The 17,674-nt window shown below is 45.5% G+C and overlaps 1 protein-coding gene across 5 annotated transcripts in view; it reads right to left on the reverse strand.

The window, feature by feature from the left end:
* AUTS2 (activator of transcription and developmental regulator AUTS2) overlaps window positions 1-17,674 on the reverse strand; it is a 685,027-nt gene that overhangs the window by 191,593 nt on the left and 475,760 nt on the right. The gene's annotated exons all lie outside the window — the stretch shown is intronic.

The following is a 17,674-nucleotide window of genomic DNA, read 5'->3' on the forward strand; positions in this document are numbered from 1 at the left end:
GTCATTTCCCCTGGTGGAATAGCATAACAGAATAATAAATGGCAAGCCTGCGATTAAATCAAGCTGCTGGCTTGGAGTGTCAGGAAGTGTGTGATTGTCACTAACAATCTAGTGCTTGTTAACACCACCAGAGTATAAGCAAACAGCAGTCAACACCCCCCCCCAAAAAAAATCCCGTACCCATCCACCCTGTCTTCTCGTTAATAAATACACATGCATACATGCAGAGAAAACAAATCCTGGCAGTATTTTGGTTGTTGTTCTTGAATCATATTTTTGTCTGCTTTTTTTCTTCTTTTTTTAGAGGGGAAAAAACGCACAGAAGAAAACCAAAAGGCGAAGAAACAAAACAATGAACCATCTGCCATTGCATGAAGCCAGCCAATTACACCCAAGAACATCTGATTGGAAAACGTGTTTGTGTTCAAATGCAATTTGATTTGATGCAATGGGAGCGGCAGAATCGGTTCGAGTCCCTTGCGGTTACACACACAACTTTGCTTGAACCACTAGATGTGGCATTAATTAGAACGAGGTTCGATCCAGCGGAGAATTGTATGGAATGGAATGATGGGGGAACAGAACTGCCAACATTGTGTAGGTCCCAAAGCTTGACTAGGGAACTTGTGTCAGAGGCCTTTCACCTCTCCTTGGGAACTGGGCCATAGAGAGGGGGAAATCCCCTGGAAGATACCATATTTTCCTGTGTATAGCACTCCCCCATATATAAGACCACAACAACAAAAAATTAAGGGGTAAATTGCCCAAAGTTGTTGAGCTTTTTTTTGGGGGGGGGGGAATTGCCCTACAACCTGCCCACAACTGCAAATTGCACACATTGCCCACAGCCACCAATTGTCTGCATGCTCACAGCCCAAAGCCAACCTGCCCACTCAACACAATCACAGCCTATTGCACTCATGCCTCACCGCTGCCATATATCGTCCGCCCAATTGCCACAGCCAATCATCAACAAGCCTTGCTGCAGCAACCAATCACATGCCCAATCGCCATTACCAAGCTCCTGCTGGCTGCTGCCACCAATCGCCCGTCTCCCCTCTGCTTTCCATGTATAAGATGACCCACAATTTTTGCCTATTATTTCTAAGGAAAAAAATATCGTCTTATACACAGAAAAACATGGTACATATGTTAGAGTGACTAAGGTGCATTAACCAGGATCACCCATATGCACAATGAGGCGACTGCTTTGGGTGGCAGACAGTGTTAGAAACTCAGATATATAAGCTAGACACAAAATAGCTCCTTAAACCAGGCTTCCAGTCACCAAAATGGAATGTCTAGTTGCCATTTCGGGGCCAGATGGCTCCAAAATCATATTTTTCAATACAGTGGTACCTTGGTAGTTGAACGGCTTGGCTTCCAAACAAATCGGCTCCCTAACGCAACAAACCCGGAAGTGAGTGTTTCGTGTTGCGAACATTTTTCAGAAGCCGAACGTCCAATACTGCTTCCGCTGTTTCCGATTGAGTGCAGGAAGCTCCTGCAGCCAATTGGAAGCTGCACCTTGGTTTTGAAGCATTTCGGGAGTCTAACGGACTCCCGGAACAGATTAAATTTGAGGACCAAGGTACCACTGTATGAGTTTTTGGTTCCTGGAATTCTTTCTGATTGTGCAGATAAAATATCATGGGTAGAATTCTACAGGATTTTTTCTTATCAGAATTTCTAGATATCAATTACCATAAGCAGGGCTTTCCCTACCACTAGAGAGAAAGAGAGACAGCACATTGTTGGATATTAGACACCCTATGCATGTTGATGGGGGGCATTTTCTATTCCCACCCACCCCACCCAGGCACCTAAATATCTTGTTGCTTTGGCCACACCTATCTGTTTCTGCAGATCACAACCATCCTTCCCAACCCATCTACATCACCAGTACAGCTACGTGCTTCCTTCCCTTCAGTCAGCTTTCCCAACACTCTTATACCTTCTGGGGACCTTTGTTCCTTCGGTTGTTGTCAGACTCCCATTAGCCCCAGCCATCATAGTCAATGGGTCAGGAATGATGGACATTGTGGTCCTGAATCATCCATAAGGTCACAGGCTCCCCACCCCTCACCCCTAGCTATGCATTTCAAGAAGTTGTGGAGAATTTGTCTGGCTGGTCCTGAGGACTTCATGTTTTGTTTTGATTTCTTAAATTCTCTTCTACCTGCATATCTATGATGCAATTTTATTCACACACCCCTTCCCCTGCAAAAATTAAGCACGAGACCCACCCTTAAGTGATGACTTCATGGAGGTTATTTTTACACCAAATGCCTTCAGATGTTCCTGGGATTATTGGATGGGAAGATATCAATCAAGCAATTGAACATGTCCATTCTCTTTAAGTGAATGATGGATCTTTCTTTTCCAGCCTGTCTTAAGCTTCTTTGCTATGTAAGTCACATCTCCCAGCTGCCTATTCATACTTCATTCACCCTCTTCCTTACCTATAATCCCTGTTATTTTTGCTGTCGACTCCTCATGCCTCATTAGATATGTTTGACACCTGCGCACAGAATACCTTTTCGCCAGCAATTGCTGGACAGGTTTTGACAAGAGCTAACGATAACTTTCCAAGAGGTCTTCAAAGCTCACATTGTGTTTTTGGTGGGTTAATACAATTTCCCCTTCTCCGCTCAGTACAATTCAGATGTTATCCCATCTCTCTTTTTAGCTGCGACCAAATTCTTTGTCTTACCTAAGCCCAGGTGGGTATGAAGAGGGGGTGGGAAACCCTACATAGCTTATCCAAAATATATGAATCAACAATAACACTTTTTGTAAAGCTCAAAAGAGTTGCACATGTGCCGCCTACATGAACAGGCATAATTTAAGTTGACTGTTGCAGTTCTGAAGGGCTACTTCTGTCCTGCCTCCCACCCCCCAAACACTCCAGCAGATGCTCTTACTTGTAAGCAAGGAAGTGGTTTTTCTTAAAGCAGAGTAAATGCAGAAACTCAGCAGCAGGACAGGATCCAATCCAGCCCCACAGCTCTGACAAGGCAAAAGGTTGGTGGGCTTGGACCAGCTCTAGAAGCAAGCACCAAGATTCAAGAGTCCAGGATTAGTGACAATAAGTTCCAAGACTCATGGGAGCTGAGAAGCTTTCCCAACAAGTTTGCACACCCAACCGCCAAGTCTTAAAGCTGTGGTAGGGCACAGCCCTTATTTATGAGAATTATTATTCCTGAGTAAATGTCTAGCCTGCAGGTGAGCACTATGTCTAGGTAGGTGTGCCTCCTCCATTCTCTGGGAGTGTAGATTTGTCCTAGAAGACAGAGTCGGACCAGCCTCCCTTTCTAAATGTTTTAGCCCTCACTGGTAGACTCAGATCCCCGACTCGGTTTTTGCCAAAGGTTTGAATGCATTGATCAGTGTGATGCATAAATTAGGTTAGAAGACATGCAGGTTCAAAGGTGACAGAGTAACCTAACTGCATGACTAGGTATAAATGAAGGCATTGTCTTAACACTTGACAAACACCCTGAGCTCCCCTTGCTTTCTGTTCTCTCCCTGAGTGGCAAGGTGCAATGCCACTGGGAGATGCCACCAAGGTCACATCAGTCTGCAGTGGCATGTCACTCAGGGTGTCTGGTGGCATCAATGCAGGCTTAGCCTGACAGTCTGCTCTACGACCCAGTTCCTCCATTTCTATAAGCTCATCCCATTCATCTGGCTAATCCTACAGAGATGATTTCAGTGGGGTTTATAAAACTGAATCATGAATCACGCTAGGGTGTGGATCAGAGCCCTCTCCAGAGACTGACACTGCTCTCTCCTGCACAGGAGGTGAAAGACTCCTTTCTTAACATTGCGGCTTGACACATTCAGAGGGTGTCCATGTTTTCCAGCCCTGCCCTCTTATTTCTCCTTGTCTTCCTCCAGAGTGTGCAATCCCAGGTCTGAGCCTGAAGGTGCTGAAGAGGTCACGACAACTTCCCACCCCATGGGTCAGGTTCACATTTGGTTTAAGTCACATACATAGCCCCCAAATTTGAATGGAAGGCTGAGAAGGGTGGAGTGAATATATACTTTATTCATTAGCAGATCCTGGCAATGTTGGGTATGTAATGGAAGGGGAACATTTTGCAACACGAGGGAGCTAAAAGGCAAACCTCAGGACCATCCATTGCATGAGTTGCCACTTGCGAGGTACAGCCTGGCAGGTTAAAATGGAATGAGCAAGATGTGAAAAGACAAAGGACGGCCTCTCAGAGATGAAGTCTCTTTCTGGTGACCTTTAACTGGCTTAACACTATATTATGCGTGCCTGCTTCCTTGACAACCACAGCAAAGGCCAAACCACGCTGAAGGTGTCCTCTGGTTGCTCCTCACCAAATGTTAATGTCCTGTGAGCGATGCATGGAGACATCAGAAGCACTTCAACTTTCCACAAGCATCTCCTTCACACCTCCACCGAATCGTGAAGGTGGCAGGCTGCGACATTAAAGGAACCCATCCAAGTTTTTCTCAACTTACCTCAAAAGAGCTCAACACTTTGCAGAAAGTTGACCATGCATCATCATGGTCTTTGCTATCACTCGTGGTCACCCTCTGCTGCAGAGGAGGGGAACCTGTGGCCCTCCAGATGTTGCTGGAGTACAAGTTCCACCATCCCTGATCATTGCAAAGCCCCAGGCTAAACAGGAAGCCTTTCTAGCCCGTCCAAATCAGGAGGTGCCAATGGCCAGTACTGAGGTAGGTGGACATGGTTAGTTAGGAGCCCTTTTCAGGACAGGGAACCAGGGTTGTCACCTTTGGTTGGGCAAAATATGGGACAGGTTGGGGGTGGATATTTGGGGGCACACAGACACTCATGACCCTTTGTGGAGGGAGGTTCCCCACATCCAGCCTCTTGCCTCTTACACCACCTTGGCTCCACTCTTCCCCTCAACTCACATAGATGGGCAGGGGCCAGGGTTAGATGGCTGTCTCCCATGGGCCATTTGAGCCAAAGCTCCAGCCTCTTGCCCATACTGGTGTTGGAAGAGACTTCAGCATGGAGGAGGTGGAAGGAGGAGGGAGGAAGAGAGGTCAGGTCTGGGTGGCAGAGGGGGGCAAGCAGTGGCAGACTGTACCATGTTAGACCGGTGGGCAGGGTCTGAGGTGGAGCACCAGAGAGAGGGAGAGGAGGTTGCTTCTTCCCCCTTTTCTCTATTGTCGGTCTCCTCATCAGCCACACCAACAGCAACACAACCGCCATTTTGGGCCAGCTGAGCTCAAATACGTGAAAAAAGGTGTCCTGCTTGAAGTCCAATCAAGACAGGGGGCACTTTTGTCCAAAAAAGAGGGCAATCCTGTTTTTCTAGGGGCAGGAGGCAACCCTATAAGGAACACTCAAACCTCCTGTCACCAAGGTTTACCACATAGATCATAGATCACAGATCTGCTGGGTCTCACTTCATGCCCTTGCAGCCCCCAACACAAATGTGGAGTACTTTTAGTGGATCGCACTGGAGTGAATGTTCACATTTATTGTTAGAAATGCAACAGCAGAGAACATTCTGTGCACACCTAAAGGGTTAACATCAACTACCCAAGAGAGGGGCTAGTAGAGGTGTTGCTAGGCAACCAAGCATAGTGGCATAACGTTTGCGAGGAACATGTGCTCTGATTGGCTATGTACCGGTAGTTCTCAGGGAGTGTGTCCTCTGTATGTTTCGTTGCATGTCTCCCTGCTAGGTACAAGGCCTGAACTAAGAAAAATAAAACGTCTCTGTTCCTTTCTCCTCAAACTATACACTGTTTGTGTTGAGTTTACCTCTGTGAAATGTTATCTGGATTTATTTTCTCTCTCCAGACCCTGTCTGCATTATTTAAGAGAGCTTGCTAAAGTTTTTGAGCAGCTGCAGCCCTGGTGATCCAACATTCAGGATCCACCTTAAATTCAGCCCTGGTAGGGTCACAAAGGCCTCTACCTTCTTAGACAGTCCAGTTATGATTCCTATCAGAGCTTGTTGCCTTGTCCTTGGAGGACAAAGCAGGAAATAAATTAAGCTCTCCATCCATCAGGCCATTCGGAAGATAAACACTGTCAGGCACATTCTAACACTTCTTTTAAAAAGTGTTATAGTTTGTTTTCAACCACCTTATTCATAAGAGAAAAGCCTCCTTCATACTAACTCCCTGTGCCTTGAGTTACGGCCTCCCAAGTACCTGAGGTAACTGTGATCCTTTTGTTCCTCAAATAGGCAGCCCACCAATCCAAACAAGGTTCCGATGGTGTCTATGTACACTGATCCGTCCCTCTGCTTATGTGGCTCTCTGTTTTTGGGTTAAATAGACCCTGCCAAATGGTGGGGTGGGGGGTTTCCTGGTCTGTGGAATAAGGCAGTCGAGGTCAGCTTCTCAAAAGGGCTTTTCTTAGTTCTCAATGTGGATTCAGGCCAACTCAATTTCCATATTTCTAACTCCAGTGGGAACACTGGTCATTATGGTAAAAAAAGAGGGGGGGGAACAGAGAGGTAAATAAGAAGAGGGGAAAAGTTACCAGGTTTTTAAATGCTCAACTCTGCATTAACAGAAACCAGATGTTTCGGTGCAAAATTACACACCCAAAATTACAGAGACAGCTTCTGGTTTGAGCTGGAGATGAACGGAAGTCCACCATGTTCTCCTATTTCCTTATCGATCCTCTGCTTCACTTTGCTCCATGGACTCCAGAATTGGAGCATGACTTCTAGACCCCCGAAATTTGTGCCATGTTTGACTGACGTGCATGTAGGCACCAGTGAAACACCGGCAAAAGTAAGATTCTCTATACCGCTGTACATGCAAGCAGAACATCACTGATGCAATGTCACAGAAAGCCAACTCCCATCATCCCTGACCACTGGTCCTGTTAGCTAGGGATGATGGGAACTGTAGTCCCAAACATCTGGAGGGCTGGAGTTTGCCTATGCCTGCTTTATTACCTCCCTTATTACTTATTACCTCCCGCAGCAGAGACAACACACCTGTGAGGACTGGTTGCCGGGATCATGAATGGGAGAGGACTATTGACTTCATACCCTGCTAGAGGGCTCCCCAGAGACATCCAATTTGCCACTCAGATGAAGAGCAATCAACACTAAATGGACCTCTGCTTTGACCAACAGGTCCCTTCTGTTGTTTCCAAGCAAGCAGCCCTCTCAGGTCTTTCCCTGAGTCAGAGGGTGGCCTCTTCAGGAAGAATGCCTGTGTATTTTTGTATTTTTTAATCCCCTCCTTCCTCCCAAAGGAGCCTACAGTAGCAAACACTAGAGTGATAAAAGGCTACAATTAAAACTGAATTAAAAACCTATTTACAACTTTTAAAAGAATAAAATAGAAGAATCTAAAAAAACTGTAAAACTCGCATATCCGCACAACTAATGATTTCAAGGTTCTCAGGAGCAGTCTGTTCTGACTATCAAATGCCTGGGTAAACAGGAATGTTTTCAAGTTCCTCTTGGTATTTAATAATCAAGAAGTGCCTCACCAAAGAGGACATTGCACAAAGATGAGCCACTACCAAGAAGGCCCTGCTACAGGTCTTTTTTTTTTTTTTAATGTCTTTGAGTACTTTAGGTCCTTTGGCCCCAAGCAAATTAGATGGGTTCTACCAGAACTGGAATAGAATCAAATGGTGAGCTTAACATAAAAAGTGGGGCAGAAAGACCTGTAAACTGATCCCTGGGGAAAAGTCAACAGCCACAAAATTTCACAGCTTCCTTTCTACCTGAAGGTTTGCATTGAAATCTGAACTGAATTTCTTCCCCATGCCTAGTTATAGGACCTGGTTTCCAGACCCCTCACCATCCTGGTTGCCCCATTCCAGACGTACTGTAGTTTGTCATTATGGTTCTTAAAACATCACATTCCAAATTGAATCAGAAATAAAACAAATCCCAGTGGCTAATTCTGCAGAAAATAACAACGAGCAACTTCCTTACATATATTCAAATTCATTTCTTTTAACCAGCCTTTGCAACCTGGTGCCCTCCAGACATTTTGGACTACAACTTCCATCAAGCCCTGCTAGCACAGCCATTCTTTGTACACACACGCCTCCACTCTCCTTTGCTTCTCTAGACTTTTTGGCATGCCTCCAGTTCCCCAGGAGAGATTGAGGGCCTTGTAAAACCCACTGCGCAAACAACCAATTCCTGTTCATTTATCACATTTAGCATGCACACTTCTTCCACACACTCGTGCACATCGCTCTCTCTCTCCCCCCCCCCCCCCGTCTCTCCCTTACGCCAGAGCCTGCTAAGCCATTTCCCTTCTCCCAATTACAAATTAGTCCATTAGGCTGTCTGCAGTAGGCCCTCTGTTGCCACTTGGTAATAGCTCCGGAGACTTCCATCATAATCGGAATGGCTCCCCATGCATTCGTGAGGGCAGATGGAGGCCGCTCGTGGGTAATGAGGTATCATGCTACCAAAGGGCACTGCTTGGGGGTTCATTAGTTAGCCACAGCTGAATCGCGCGTGCACGTGTATGGGAGAGAAAGAAACAACAAGGTTTTTAAAAGCCCCCTGCCCGTGGCTCCCTTCAGCATATTAAATTAATACTTCACAAAATCTCCATAACCACATTTTCTTTCTTCTTCCCTTGCCTTTGTAAACTTTATTTTTATTCTCTCTGCACAAATTGCGGAAAACAGAATGACAGCACCAAAACAGAACAGCAGGAACAGCAGGAGTGTTTTGCTGCACGGTACATTTACTGTACCACAGCTTCCACCAAAGAATTCTGGGAACTGAAGTTCGTTAAGGGTGCTGTGAGACTTCTTTTCTCCACACAGAACTACAACTCCCAGCATTCCATGGGAAGAGGAGAGGATAGCTGAATCACTCTGGAAATGGTAGCTCTCTGAGGGGAATAAGGGTTTCCCACCGGCAAAGCATGTCTTCATCATGCCCACCATAGAGGTGTGTGGATGTGCTGGGGTGTGGGGCTTGGCAGCCCAGCCCTCACTGCCACCATGATGCCAGCCCCGATCTTCTTTGCGAGGCTGGAATGACCCCACTAGGGTGAGAAACATTGCCTTTCTGTGCAAATTGGACTTGTTATTTCGAAATAGGCATTCATACATAAAAGCCAGCATATGCAATTCTTATGCAAATCTGGGTCCTCTTTTTGACTTATTTCCAACGATCTGTCCCCCTCCCTCTTCTCTCTCTCTTTTTTTAAGCAGTTCACACAAAGCTTGCCTAACACAAAGTTGACAGGCACATCTACGGAGGTGATTGGAGTTCTTGAACCATGTTCTCCCCCGCACGAAAATATGCATTTATGAGCTTTGATTCCTACACAGTGCTCCTGGTGAAATTTTGATATGGATTTTTTGAAGATGTAAAGAATGGATAAGACATTTAATCAATGTCATAAAAAATGTAAAATCCATTGGTCTTCTAAAATGAAATTAATAATCTGTGCAATAAGTATCATTAGGAGATAAGTGACATTTTTTAGGCTTTGATTTGCACCGCATAGCAAATCTTGCTTCCATGCATTTCAAACACCTTGAGCTCCATCCATCTTGATTAAAACATACCCAAACCTTGGTGACCCCATTGGAGTGGTCCATCAAATTCCATCCCCCCCCCCACACACCTTATAATATCCTTAGGGATGGGGGGGGTGGGATACATCATTGCCTGCATCCTTTGCTCATAATGAGGGGGAGAAAGGAGGCATGGCTCCATATCATATTCAAATTAAATCTGGGATTTCAATACTCCCTGATTATCAGGAAGCCTTGTCATTCACTAATAAATTTCTCCTTCATCTCACGCTGAATAGGCCAGACATCTCACTTAAATACTGAAAGGGGGAAAATGAAGAGGAGAAGAAGATCTTGCTAAATGGCTGGGAAAATGCAAAGTTTAAAGCAATCTCCTTGCAAACCAAGCCAGGATCTTTCCTTTGTGAAGAATGGGAACACCTCAATGGCGTGCAGAGTGCCTGCTTTGAACACCAAAAAGGTGCCCAGATACACCTCATCTCCATTGAAAAACATCCTCAAGAAGCGGGGTGGGGGTGGGGAGGCTTCAAGTTAACTAATTAATTATATTTTACATATTTCTGGGCGGCTTTGAGGGCTGAACCTTTCTGAAGGTGGCTCCCAAGCAAATAAATGCAATGCAGTGTGGTCAACATCAAAGTACAATTAATGAACACCAGCTAAACTTTATATTTATGTATTGTTAAATTTCTATTCCGCTTTTCCTCCCAAAGGAGCCTAGGGTGGGAAAGACTTCTGTCTTTTTTTGGGGGGGGGGGAAATACAAAATTTAAAATGAAATAATTCCCTATTCAAAACATTTAAAAACTGTTTCAAAACACATGAAAACACCACACTTCATAAAACACCTAAAACAAATTTAAGAACAGAAGTAGCACTGAACAGGCCTGCCGTAATAGAAATGTTTGCGACAGGTGTCTAAAATGAATACGTCAGTGGTGCCTGCCAAGTATAACTAGGCAGGGAGTTCCAAAGCACAAAGAAAGGCAGTAAGACATCTCAGCAGCAAGTAGCTCAGCCTTAGAACTTGGGAGAAAAACTGCCACTCGTTGTAACCAATAACAAGGAAGGGCTGTAGCTCAGTGACATAGAAGAGTTTGGATTTGATATCCCACTTTATCACTACCCGAAGGAGTCTCAAAGCAGCTAACATTCTCCTTCCTCCCCCACAACAAACACTCTGTGAGGTGAGTGAGGCTGAGAGACTTCAGAGAAGTGTGACTAGCCCAAGGTCACCCAGCAGCTGCAGGTGGAGGAGCGGAGACGCGAACCCAGTTCACCAGATTACGAGTCTACTGCTCTTAACCACTACACCACACTGGCTCTCTCCACACATAGCATCTCCTTTGCCTGCAGAAGGTCCCAGGTTCAAGACCCAGCATCTCTAGGTAGGACTGGGAGGACCCCAGCCCCAAACCCTGGAGAACCGCTGCCAGTCCATGCAGGCAATAGTCAGCTAGGTGGACCAATGGCAGGCATGGATTTAGGGAAAGTCTGATTGGTTCCCCAGCACAGGGTGCATGGGCCAATGGAGCGCTGTCCCGCCTGCTTCCCAAAGCCTAGTAAGTGCTGGGCTTTGGGAAGGAAGCAAAATGGCCCTGACAGGGTCCTAGAATCCTCCTTCCTCCTTTCCAAAGCTTAGTTAGTGCTTGCCCAGATTTGGGAAGGAGGAAGGAGGGCTCTAGGACCGTGCCAGAGTCACAGATCTCTTTCTAAAAGCCCAGTGCTTCACATACCTCGCTTTGGGAAGGCGGCTTTGGGCTGGTGGGTAGTGGGTGTCCAATTTTAAATTTTCTTTCCCCAAATATTTTTTAAAAAAGAAGTGTTTCCCACCCTAGACTCCTTTGGGAGGAAAGTCAGAATAAAAATTAGTAATACATAAATACAGTGGTACCTTGGGTTACAGACGCTTCAGGTTACAGACTCCGCTAACCCAGAAATAGTACCTCTGGTTAAGAACTTTGCTTCAGGATGAGAAATCGTGCTCCAGTGGCACGGCAGCAGCAGGAGGCCCCATTAGCTAAAGTGGTGCTTCAGGTTAAGAACAGTTTCAGGTTAAGAATGGACCCCCAGAATGAATTAAGTTCTTAACCCGAGGTACTACTGTATAAAGTTTAACTGGTGTTCAATTTTTTTGCGGTAGGAGCTGGGGGCCCCAATGTCCCATAAGAGTGAAGGCAAATTGCAGAGCCCAGTGCAGTACATCTCCAATGGCTGGTTCTTTCTCCTCTTCCTCCTACTGTGAAGAGGTAAGGTAAAAAAGATAAAGGACCCCTGACAGTTAAGTCCAGTCAAATGTGACTATGGGGTTGCGGCGCTCATCTCACTTTCAGGCCAAGAGAGCCAGCGTTTGTCCACAGACAGCTTTCCGGGTCATGTGGCCAGCATGACTAAACCGCTTCTGGAGCAACAGGACACAGTGATGGAAGCCAGAGTGCATGGAAACGCCGTTTACCTTCCCACTGCAGCAGTACCTATTTATCTACTTGCACTGGCTTGCTTTCGAATTGCTAGGTTGGCAGGAGCTGGGACAGAGCAATGGGAACTCACTCCATCACGGGGATTCGAACCACCAACCTTCTAAACGGCAAGCCCAAGAAGCTCAGCGGTTTAGAGCACAGCGCCACCCATGTCCCTGAAGAGGAAGGAGGGTCAAAACAGCCTCCTGCTGGTGGCAGCACCCACAACAGGAGGAGCAGGAGCCGTCAACCATTGAAGATGGCTCCTCCCAATGTCCCGACATCACTTGCTAAATGTGAGGACATCACACACATGTGACGTAACACCATGACATAATTCCCCTCCCCCAAATAACCCTCTCAAATTGGCACCTTTGCATATGAATAAGCGTACACAGTTTTTATACAAATCCCCACTGTACTTTGGGGGGGGGGGGCATTTCCTCTGTTTTCGGCCAATGTGTTCACACATTGGTTTGTGTTAACTGGCAGAAACATGCCAGCTTTTCCAAATGTAACATGTAACTCCATGTCTGGTTAGAAAAGTTTATGAAGGACTGCTAGCTCCCATTTCCCTTCATTTAGCAAATTAATTCCCTAATTTCTCCATTAAAATGCTACCTTAATTAGCAACGATTTAAAGAAGAAATGTGGAAGATAAAAGAGAGCAGGAAAAGAGAGAGCAAATGAAACAAAGCCAAGCCATTAAGAACACAAGAAAAAGCCAATGGCCCACTGAGCTCAGTATCGTGCTCTTACAGTGGCCAACAAATTGCCAATGGAAAACCTGGGAGTAGAAGCCAAATCCAACAGTGCTCTCCACACTCAAGTGTCCTAACAAATGGGGAACTGCCTTGGAATCAATTTGGTGAAGGGTTCTACATCAATACTCCAGACAAATAAATACATTTGTGATGCAATCATTTTGTTACCATAAAATAATGTCCAAATTTTGCTCAATGAATGAAGGAAGGAAGGAATGGGCAAATAGAGACCCTTGCTATATATAGGTTGGATCTATGCTTGAGTGCCCATAAGACTATAACTACATAAAAAAATTCCTAGCCATAAGATCTTATTAAGAAGGTACATCTCCCAAGAGCACAAAGCCATCATGCTGTAAATTTTATTTAATTTCCCATAGGGTTTTCCACCTTCATACATATAATTAGAGTGCAGCACAGAATTCGGTGTGTGTGTGTGTTCTCAATAAACCACACCAGGGAATGGTCAACATTTAAGATGACAAGCTTTAACAATTGTTTTCAGGCAATTCCCCCCCCCCCTCCCAGCAATCCTAGTGAGCGCTCCAGGAAGCTAGTCTTTAACTTCCTCTAACTAGAATTCAGGACAATGAATGAATTGAATTTATTACGGTCCCAGACCAGACTCACATACCATACTAAACAAACCAGGAAAACAATAAAATTAAGTTTAAATTAACAATCAATATAACAATAAACAATAAAGTTATAGCAGCAGTTAAAAAATGGTTTAAGTCATGTTTAGCCTGGAGAAGAGGAGGTTAAGGGGTGATATGATAGCCATGTTCAAATATATAAAAGGATGTCACATAGAGGAGGGAGAAAGGTTGTTTTCTGCTGCTCCAGAGAAGCGGACACGGAGCAATGGATCCAAACTACAAGAAAGAAGATTCCACCTAAACATTAGGAAGAACTTCCTGACAGTAAGAGCTGTTCGACAGTGGAATTTGCTGCCAAGGAGTGTAGTGGAGTCTCCTTCTTTGGAGGTCTTTAAGCAGAGGCTTGACAACCATATGTCAGGAGTGCTCTGATGGTGTTTCCTGCTTGGCAGGGGGTTGGACTCAATGGCCCTTGTGGTCTCTTCCAACTCTATGATTCTATGATTCTTAATCTCTACAATATTATCTATAATTTGCTTGTAGGGCCTTAATCTTTATAATAGCACAGCTAGTTCCCTAAGTTTTATGGCAACTGCGCAAAATTTGTCCACCTTTAACATAATCTCTGGATCCTTGTCCTCTAATATCCAGCAAGGCATTGAAGACTTTCCTCTAGCATATCCCTGCATCTGTGGTGGACTTGATATCTGCCTTCAGGGATGTCTTTGATTTGACTGCAGGAAGTCGATATGAACTACTGTAGAACCAAGTAGGGTCAGGTGTCCACAAATTATTAAAAAATTACAAAGGTTCCTATGATGGGTGTCACTCAGTCCTGTGCAGAGATGTGTTCAAATTCATCATTCACTGAAAGGCAACCCTTTTATAGGATGTAATTATGGTACATACTACAACTTCTGTCTACTAATGCCATTCCTGTTGTGATGCCCCAGAACAACTACCTCCCACTTGCGCCTGAATTCCTGCATATATATTGCCAGGAGACCCAAAGTGAATGAAATACTTTCTGGAGGAGTTCACCTGTGGCTCCCAAAAGCTGACAGCGTGCCACAGCAGCTACATCCCAGGAACGCCTTTGATTGGCCAGCTAAACCAGGTGAGGGTAGTCGATGGGTCTCAAACCTTCAGTGAGTTAGGGACTTCTCCGCATGGTCTCAAGGCCTGACCTGAAGTTTCTGGTATTTAGCACCCTTCTCAAGCCTTCTGGGAAAGGATTAAAATTTCAACCCAAAGGGATAGATTCTGGGACACTGAAGGACAACAGGCTTTCCATATGAACTTGCTCATTTTCTGGTAGCATTACTGGAGCACTAAAGAGCCTAGGACAAGGGTACCCAAATGGACTGCCTTCTCCCATGTTGCCTGTCAGAGAATATCTGGGGTAAATTCCAATAAATTGGGGTCCTATTCTGTTTCAAGAAGTGGAATTTTGCTGGCATGACTTGAATCCTGACATATATAGGAACATAAGAAGCTGACTTACACCGAGTGAGACCTTTGGTCCACCTACCTCAATATTGTCTACACTGATTGGCAGTGGCTCTCCAGGGTTTCAGATGGGGGACACTCCCAGCCCTACGTGGAAAGGTCATGAATTTAATCTGGGACCTTCTGCATACAAAGCAGATGCTCTAACCATTGGGCAATGGACCTTGCCTCTCCCAGGCGCACACTTCAATCTACAGTTCATCAATATACCTTTCAAAATGTTGCACTGGAAGTGCAATTTGCAAAAGGACAGTCTGAAGCACTTCAGCACCTTGCCTTAATCTAAAAAGAGCCGGCCCTATCGTTGGGCACAGGGAGGTGGCCCCAGTGAGCAGCTGATTTGGGGTGTCGCAAAAGGGCAGGAAATGGCAAGTTAACTTGCTACTGTCACCAGGAAGGGGGACAAAATAACTTGGATCAGTCTTTGATTCCGTGCATCTTTGACATCAGGGTGGGCTGGCCCCGATTCCAACTTACGCTTCAAAGAGGCTATGCCTAGAGCACAGCAGGGAATGTGGCAGAAAAAGAATTTATGATCCGATTCCGTGACTTAGTGCAAAAGACTGGTGAGCTGTTATGTGGCTGCTGCCCCAGCTAGCTGTGAACTTATGAAATGCATTTGGGGAATAATTAAACCGAGGGGGGGGGGTTGTTTTCAGCTAACTCTTGAAAACACCACATCACCCTCACTTTCCCCCAAAATAAAGCTATCACCTCATTATCAGCATCCTCCTCTATATTGCTCCTGACCTTTAAGAACGGAGCTGAAATCTTTAAGCGTGCCCATGAAAGAAACATGTGGGAAAGTACTTCAGCGAACGAAGGGTTCGAAAACAAAACAAAACCCACCTTGCAACCATTAAGCAGAAGAAAGGATTTGCTAACCAGGCAGCTTTGAGGTCCAAGTCATTACAGCTCATTCAAAGGAGCTGAATACCTTCTCCAGTTACTTGCTGGAATTCATAAAACATCTGAAGGTGTTTTATGGGCCCTGTAAATGTGGAATGTTCGTGCGTGCTCACCAAGAGTGTAAGATCCTAAATTCTCTTACTATATATATTTTTTGGCATCAGTGTTTATTCTTGCATGATGAAAAGCAGAGATGTTTGTGCCTAACAAAGTAACGCTGCAAGTTGACAGATGTCTGCTTGGAAGGCCCCATCTACACGATGCTTTTGAAGCAGTATCAGACCATGTTAACAGTCATGGCTTCCACTCAAAGAATGCTGGGAAGTGTTGCTTGTTAAAAGGGCTCAGAGTTGTTAGGAGACCCCGATTTTCCTTCCAGAGCTACAATTTCTGAAGTGTTTTAACAATCAATCCTTAGGCCCAGGGAACTCTCACAACTGCAGTAGAAACAGACCCAGATTGCTGTGGGTTGTGTTGAGTGTGCCAGAGTAATCAGGGAGGGGGGTGGGTCCAAGCAGGAGGGAGAGGCAGGCATTGTGGGAGGGGATTACCACAAAACAGCAGAGAGTGACCTACCAGAATGGCCATGCCTTCCAGACACTCCAAGTGTCCCTGTTTTCCAGGGAAAGTCCCAGTTTTAAAGACGCCATCCCGGTTTCTGATTTGATCCCAGAATGACCTGCTTTTCTTAGGATGTCCCTATTTTCATCTGAGAAATGTTGGAGGGTATGGAGTTATGCGACCCCGGAGCCAAGGAGCCAAGTAACTTTACAACCTTTAGAAGACATCTGAAGGCAGCCCTGCATAGGGAGGCTTTTTAATCTTTAATGCTTTTATATATGTTGCAAACTGCCCAGAGTGGCTGAGGAACCCAGTCAGATGGGTGGGGTATAAATAATAAAAGTGCTGCTGCTGCTGCTGTTGAATAGGACATCCCTCTTTTTCATCATATAGGGACACAGGTGGTGCTGTGGTTTAAACCACAGAGCCTAGGGCTTGCAGATCAGAAGGTTGGCGGTTCAAATCCCCGCAACAGGGCGAGCTCCTGTTGCTCGGTCCCTGCTCCTGCCAACCTAGCAGTTCGAAAGCATGTCAAAGTGCAAGTAGATAAATAGGTACTGCTCCGGCAGGAAGGTGAACGGCGTTTCCATGCACTGCTCTGGTTCACCAGAAGCGTCTTAGTCATGCTGGCCACATGACCCAGAAGCTGTACGCCGGCTTCCTCAGCTAATAAAGCTAGATGAGCACCGCAACCCCAGAGTCCCTTTACCTTTTCCCTTTTCATCAGAGACATTTTGGATGGTATGGTCTTCCTAGAGAAGGTAGGAGTACCTGCCTGAAGCTCCTTCTTTTCACTTGATGCCCTGCCTGCTGAAGCATCACCACCAAGGACGGAATCCATGCTATGAGATTCAGTCCTGTGAGGCGCAGGATGTTGTGCCTTCATGTGGGTCTTCCCTATTGAGACAGTGCTCATGACCAAGCAGCACCCTGCAGGATCAAACCCTCCGGCTCTCACATGGGAGTGGGGAAAGAGATGCAGTATCTCCACGTCCCTTTCTCCTGTATGTTGTATTAGGGTTTAAAAACACTTAAATAAACATGAGCACCACCTCCAAATTGATCAGGGGCTGCATATAGGGAAGGCAGCCCACAGCCCTCATTGCTGAGCCCACAAGGAAGCATGAAATATAGGAAGAGTGTTTTTGTGGATGGGGAATTCAAGGATCCCAGTTGATTGTCATCTGTTTGGAAGCTGCGGTTGGAGACTGAAGCGGGGCTCAGACAGAAGAGCTCCTCCAGCCTCTTGAAGGAGATTTTTACGAGGGTTGCTTTTTGCCAATTAACTGCCACTTTGAGGCTTATCAGTCATCAAGGTCTGAGCGTTGTTCTGGTTTACTGCAGCTCAGCAAAAAGTCTTTGATAAGA

This window comes from Podarcis cretensis (assembly GCF_951804945.1).
Source record: "Podarcis cretensis genome assembly, chromosome: 15".
Classification (NCBI taxonomy): domain Eukaryota; kingdom Metazoa; phylum Chordata; class Lepidosauria; order Squamata; family Lacertidae; genus Podarcis; species Podarcis cretensis.